Raw genomic sequence first — 7,434 nt, 5'->3', positions numbered from 1 at the left:
GGACGGTACGTTACTTAACTTTAAAGTTTAAAAGTTTAAACGTTAACGTTACGTTCGGTCGGTACGTACGTACCGTAACGTAAGTAGTATTATATATATATATATATATATATATATATATATATCTAATAATAGTATGCCTTGACCTCTCTTCTTTCCATTTTATGACGTCACAATCCATAAATACATCGATGACATCATCGAAAGCTTACTTTAAGCGAGCGTTGATCGCTCAGTAGAAATGATACGTAATGAGTACGGCCGACGCGACGTGGCTCGCGTGTCGGCTAGTTGGTCTCCTTATCACGCATTTGGCGGAATCTTAAATACGCAATATTTCTTTAATCAATCTCTACCGTCGGAAATAGCGTATTTAAGTCACACGCTGCCTACATATAGTTTAATTTTTTCGTCCCCTTCGTATCACGCATAAACGATCAGATAATCATGTTACAGTATAGAGGAAGATCATTGATACTGTTATATCACTTTGTTTTTGGACAATATTTCTTAAACAGAAGCTAAACTGAAATAAAATTTTAAACATAAATAGAAACATAAATATAAACTAGAAAGTGTTTTCTATCGGATTATAATGTAATAGTTTTTATAATATTGTTTGCAATTTTGCAATAATTAGCTTTTTCGTAAAATAAGTAAAGTGAAAATCTGATAAAATGGATTCTAAAACGCAGTAGACAACAATACACATTTATTTCTATTCTTTTCGTTTTATATATCTGTAAATACCTACAAGTGAATGAGAATTTCTAGAAATCTTCGATATAAAACGTACGTTTTTTTTATTTATGTGTATATTTCTGTTTTGCAAAACGCAAACGCGATAATTTTTTTTAGAGGATTTTTCTTATAAATACAGAATTTTCTTTAGTTCTGATAGGGCTATTTACACTGTAACGCAACACTCTATATAAAGATTAATTTTTGATCTACTCTTTTCAGATAAATGTGCTGATTTAAGATGTACTCCGATTTTATATTTAAAACGTATTATAAGAGAAATAAGAAAGAGTACAATACAAATAAAATACACTTTGAAAACTACAAATATATACAACGATGTAATATTATAAAAAATATAGCCACTATTATTTAAATTATGCAAAAGAAAGTAGTAAGAATTTTATTTTTACATTTGTAGAATTCATTTCTAACTAATTCATTTTTAACTAATTTTATATAGAAATAAGCACAAATATATAAATTATGAGTTTTTACTTCTTCATCTAAACAGATTATGTTTTTATCGGTATTGATAAAGTGTAATGTTTAGTTTCTGAGAAATAAAGAAGTTCTTTTCAGGAAACCTGTCAATATCAGATTTTCTTCTATATAATTGCAATTAACAATGGATTAGCTGTTTGGTCATTATAATCCGATTAATAGACTAAAATATACAAGCAGAATGACATTTTCTATCTTTTTCATTTCTTAAAATGTTTTTTTAAATTTTAGTTTTCTATATATAATACAAATATTGATTGATATGATAATACAGATATAATATAGATATTGGATTTGATATTATTGATTAGATTAATTTTGATTAGAAATAAGAAATTATTTTTCGAAATTTAACTTTTGTCACACATTTTTATTAAAAAAATGTTATTTGTAAGTAACAAATAATACAATTTATTTAATTTTGTACAATATTTGTGTCTTTTACATAAATATTTTTTAAAATTTTCATAAATCTAAAATAATTTACTAGAGAGTATAAAAGATGTAATTAAAAAGAGTCCTCTGAATATTAGCACCACCTGGAAAGAAGCATTATTTAATCAATTTGTTATATATTTGTATTATAGTTGCCTTGATAAAATGGAAAGAGATTTTAGACAGAAATAGATTTTAGTAGTCAAAATGTTGCTTGGAAAGTGAGAGCTATTTCTATCATTATCGATTTTAACGCGATTTTAATAGAATTTATGACAATATTAAACTTATTTCCGAGATTGTGTGTTAGATAAATAGCAATTCAACAGCACTGCTTTCCATGCTTTTTATTTTATACCGGTAAAAAGTCTATTCAATAGATGACCATATGTCATTGCAAAAATATCGATGCTAATCGCAAAAATTACAATACAACTTTCGAATAGTTCTGTCATGCGAATGCGCGACTCGTAATACAAGTACATTATTCTGCTACATAAAAGATTTTTATGCGCTTGCGAGAAAGATTCTCATTATTGTATATTGCTTTAACGTAAGCTATTGCTTAAGACGGAAATAAAATGCAGTGAAAAAATTTTCTATTAACCGACACTTAACCGAGTCGAGATTACTTACAAAAAAAATTGTGAACTTTGCGGATGTTTTACACAAATACCATTCGATGTCATGTAGCCCTGCATGCGTATTTCCCGTTTCTGCAAATTATTCTGTTTTAATTCCAGCTTTCATAACATTCTCTTAAATTCATGCAAGTTTCGAGAACTGCGAAAATATGTCAATGTCTTAATAAATAATTTTTACAAAGAAGTTAATTCGGCATTAATTATTCTTTACATTTCTTCTTGAAACAGTTTCCGAATCTGTAATAGTTTTCTTTGCTACAATTACAAACTTTATTTTCTGCTATCCTTGTTAATTTCATTATGTCTGCAGTATCATTGCTCTGTTCATTAGTTGCATAAATCGCGCCCGATGTAATGACAGAACATTGAACGTCCAGTAAATACGGCTTGCCAGTCCAGTAAACAAAAATACTAGAAATATATATATTAGAATGTGCAAACGTTAAAGATACATTATTAATAATATAAAACATAATATAAATTATTATGTTTTATAACATGAAAATTTCAGCAATATTTTCTTTATGATACTAAACTATTATAAATGATTACCTGGCATAAATCAACAGACACATAATTTGGTTTATATAAACAATTCTTTGAAATACACATGGAATTCATCAGTGCACAATCTTCATTATCAGTGCGATCAGCATTGATACCTAAAATTTGATTACTGCATCATGAGAACATTATTTTGTTATTTTTAATGATTATAAAATTTAGTTACATTTTGTCTTTGCTCAAGTGTACTATCAGGACAGCAGCATGTTACGTTATATGTTAAACGTTATATGTTAAATTGCTTTTAAAATCTTTCGTAACAGTCTCGATCTTGTTTACAAATTTGGCCGATTCCCGTATTTCCTCAACAAAATAGTTCACTCTCTACATAATAAGAAATATTTTCATTGCACACATTTATTATTATTGCATATAGCATCTGGACCAAAAATATAACATTGTTCGTCCAGGTGGCAATTTCCGATATACTCTCTAGTCGCTGAATAAGATAATATTAAATATCAATTTTAATGCGAATGGAAATTTTTTTACATATACATGTTTATATTAATTTTATAACATAAAAAGAAGAAGAATTTATCAAAATTGTAATTTAGCTCTTAATTAAAGTTACTTACTAGACAAGATATTCGCGATTATTTTTAGATTAGCAATCATTTCGAACAACTCCATCTTCCTTCACGACAAATGGATTTCTGGATGTAGCTGACGTTGTCATTTTGACAGGATTCCTCAAGTTTCTGTCGACATAACTGCTCGAATATCATCATCTGCAAAATAGTGTCTGCGACGTTAATATTACCTGGGATACATTCGGTGTCTGTGTCAGATGCGAAATGTGCACGGTCGCAACGATATGTTTCAGCAGGATCGCATATAGCATTTTCCACTACTTTGCAGTCCTCGTCAGTCGTACAATTACTGCCTATTCGTGTTCCTGATAAAAACATACACATATATAGAGACGCTTTCAGTTTTATCAATTTATTATTATGAGAATTTTTAAATATTTTATATTTAAATTATTGTATATATTTAAATGAATATATATTTAAATTATTGTATATTTGTTATAATTTTTACATACTGACCATTATCCAAAAATTTTTTTATTAATATAATGTCAGACGAAAGTTCAACAGCTTTATTGGCATATTTTATAGCACATATGAAATTATTACACGTTGCATTGTCGAAAGAACAATCGATATCAATTGTCGCATTCATTGCCGACGGCTACGCAAATAATATTATATATTACACAACATAATATTTCAATGTTCTATTATAATGCTATATTCAGCCTGTGTATTGTCATTGTAAATATGATTTTTACCTTTTCCCTCTCTTCGACAAGTGCGATATTCGCGCTAATAAAAATCACGACTACATTTGCAAATTTCTTCATCGCAAATACTTGCTTCGAAATCGGCATTCACATAGCAATCAATGTTTTGCTTGCATTTTTCGAATAAACCTGCAAATTAACAATATTTTATTATATGTTTTCCATCTTTAACATTATAAAAAATATAATAAAAAGTTGCTCACCGATGTATTGGTTACATCTATCGTGCAGATATAGTAACCAGGACTACATACATAGACATTTACTATACACTTAGAAGGTAAGCCGAATACTGCACTGTTTCCTCGCATGTATCATATAATCTCGTTGCAACTATGAATTTCTTTGTTCACATAAAATTAAGTATGATAAGTATTGGAAAATAATATCATTATTAGAGCTGCATTCATTTCCATTCATTAATCCACATTAAATCATTTGTGTTGTTAATATTTTTTTTTGATAAAACATCAATGTTAAACATTAAAACATTTCATTTTCTGTTTTAATAATAAATAATTTTTATTTCATACTTAACATAATTTAACATATATAATTTATTATATACTAAACCGTATATTAAATCATTTAAGATGTTAAACGTAAGATAATTTATTACATAGTATGTTTATATATTATAAAATATATTAATATAAAAAAAACGCTTATACAATTATTTTGTAGGACTTTTGTGAACGTAATAATATATTGAATTTATTATTATAATACAAATCTTGTATATATTACTTACCATTGCAGATGAAAAAAATGTAAATACAAAAAAATATATACAGCTTGTTGAATTTGTCGTATCTTTAAAACTTGTGTATATTGTAATGTCTTCATAATATATAATAATAATGAAGTTTAATCAGGCTGATTTCTTTTATCAAATCTAAGAGCAGTGTCGTCCTTAAATGAAATATAAAAGGCATTTTCAATCTTGTAAATTTTATATTATTATTTTATATTATTAAGAAGATAATAATTACTAATATCTTTTTTTTATATATTGTAATTTAAATATTTTTAGAAAATTTTGTTTAATTATTTTTATATATTTTTTCATAAAGCTTATCTTATTTTATTCTTGTAGCTAAAATAATTATGAAAATTTATCTTTATCTTTAATCTTTTGTGTATACGTTTATGTATACGTTTATATAGTAGTAGTAATTACACTTATATGTATATTATATAGTATTAAAAAACGTTCAATAGTTTATTTTTTTTGTATACATTCTCTTTTTATATTTGTTCCTTACTAGAATAAGTTCAGACATTTTATACTTGGTTCTTTGAAATATATGATCGACAGCATTTCGATTGGAAATGATATCATGATACAGTGCTGATTCTGTTATCAAGAAAATAATTTCTTTGAAGTGATATATGTTATTTGAAATATATCAACAACATAAGAACGGAAGTGATAAAATACACAAAATATTAAAAAACATGGAAACATTTATGAGTTTGAATGCTCTAAAGCAGTAATGCAAAATTCTTGTATTCATCATGTCTGATAAATTTATTCTCTTATAGAATAAAAATTAATATAATATAATTATAAAATTAAAAATTAATATAATTTTATGAGAATTTGTTAATATACATACAAGTTTATTTTACATTGTTTTTGTAAGAAAATTAATTTAACTTATGTAAGGAATAAAATTGTATGCAGTTTAGGGCTCTTTGCTAAAATCATTTACTACTAAGAAATTTGCGATTTTCAGATACAACCATGTCTTTCGTGCAACTCTGTCGTTCTTTATAATAAATGGATTTCTGAATATAGCTGACACCGTTATTTTAAAAGGACTTTTCAAATTCTATCAATATAAATGCGTCAATATCATTACTTGCAAAATTGTGCCACGTTAATATTATCTGGGATACATTCTGGGATACATACGGTGTTGGATGCGAAATATGCATCGTCACAACGACATATTCTAGTAATTTAATAGGACAGCATATGGTATTTCTCACTACTCTGCAGTCCTCGTTGGTCGTATAAATTACTGTAGTGCTTATCCAAGTTTTTTAAAATCACACATACGAGTGAGATATATTTATGGTTTCATTAAGGCTTTTTATTATGTATTTATTTACTATTATTATTAATTGTTACATTAATTATTATTTATAATTCATATATTAATTTTTTTCTAAGATTTTTTGAATAATATCAAACAAAAATCCAAAGATTTTATCGATTTCGAATATTAGCGCAAATACATATGAATTTATTATGTGTCTTTATCGAAAGTATCTACAATTAATATCAATTGTACATTCAATGATATAATACTGTACTAATGGCTACGCAAATATTAAATATCATTTTACCAAATTTCAATGTCATAAAATTTATAAATATATAGTGCTTAATAATAATAAGACTTAGTGCTTAGAAGTAACACAACTTATAAAATATACTTATAAAATATATTTACATAGTTTTATTAGGGAAAATTATAAATATATAAATAAAAATTATAAATATATATATATATATATAATATATATATATATATATATATATACACAGTACCTTCCATACGTCCTTTATTATAAAGACCAGTTTTTATTTTAAATAGCTATTCTTTAGATTTATTTGTTTCTTCAAAATTCAATTTTGTCCTTTATTTTCCAATATTATTCTTTACTCTCTTTTACTTTGATATTACGGGAAATTCTTTTCTATAGCGTCTCAATGTCTATATAATACATTAATAAGCAGAATCTTACGGAAAATATTTTACAGCTTCATGCATATAAATACAATTTGTTTTTATTTTAATCATATTTCTTAATTTTTTAATTCTTAATTTCTTAAATTTATCCAAACTAGAGTTGTTTTCATTTTTTATAATGCACATATTCTTGACAAACTAGATATCAACTATGTAACTTTTTCTCTAGAGCGGAAATGTGAAAAGTGAAATTTTTTTATATATGTATGTGATATATGTATATGTACGAAGTTTGATAAAAAAATAAGCGAATTTTTTGAATTACTCGGCAATGGAGCGTCTTAGCGACGTGCGATTTGCAGCATTACAATTGTTATAATCTTCCAAGTAACTAGCTTTTTTAAAATTGTTTACATCTCATTTAGTTTCAGAATTATTGCTATTTGAGTGCAAGATGTCTTAGTGTTCGTGGCGATTTTAACTTCAAAATGAATTTTTGCAATTTTTGCCTCAAGGTCAAACAATCAACTATCAC

At 25.9% G+C, this 7,434-nt stretch overlaps 1 pseudogene; it reads right to left on the bottom strand.

Moving 5' to 3' along the window:
* Positions 1 to 2,413: 2,413 nt before the first annotated feature.
* On the bottom strand, positions 2,414 to 4,669 carry LOC105618248 (annotated as a pseudogene).
* Between the last annotated feature and the right edge of the window lie 2,765 nt (positions 4,670 to 7,434).

Source organism: Atta cephalotes (genome assembly GCF_000143395.1).
Source record: "Atta cephalotes unplaced genomic scaffold scaffold00001, whole genome shotgun sequence".
Taxonomy (NCBI): domain Eukaryota; kingdom Metazoa; phylum Arthropoda; class Insecta; order Hymenoptera; family Formicidae; genus Atta; species Atta cephalotes.
The sequence above is the reverse complement of the archived record's forward strand: the minus strand, read 5'-3'. Positions and strand labels throughout refer to the sequence as shown.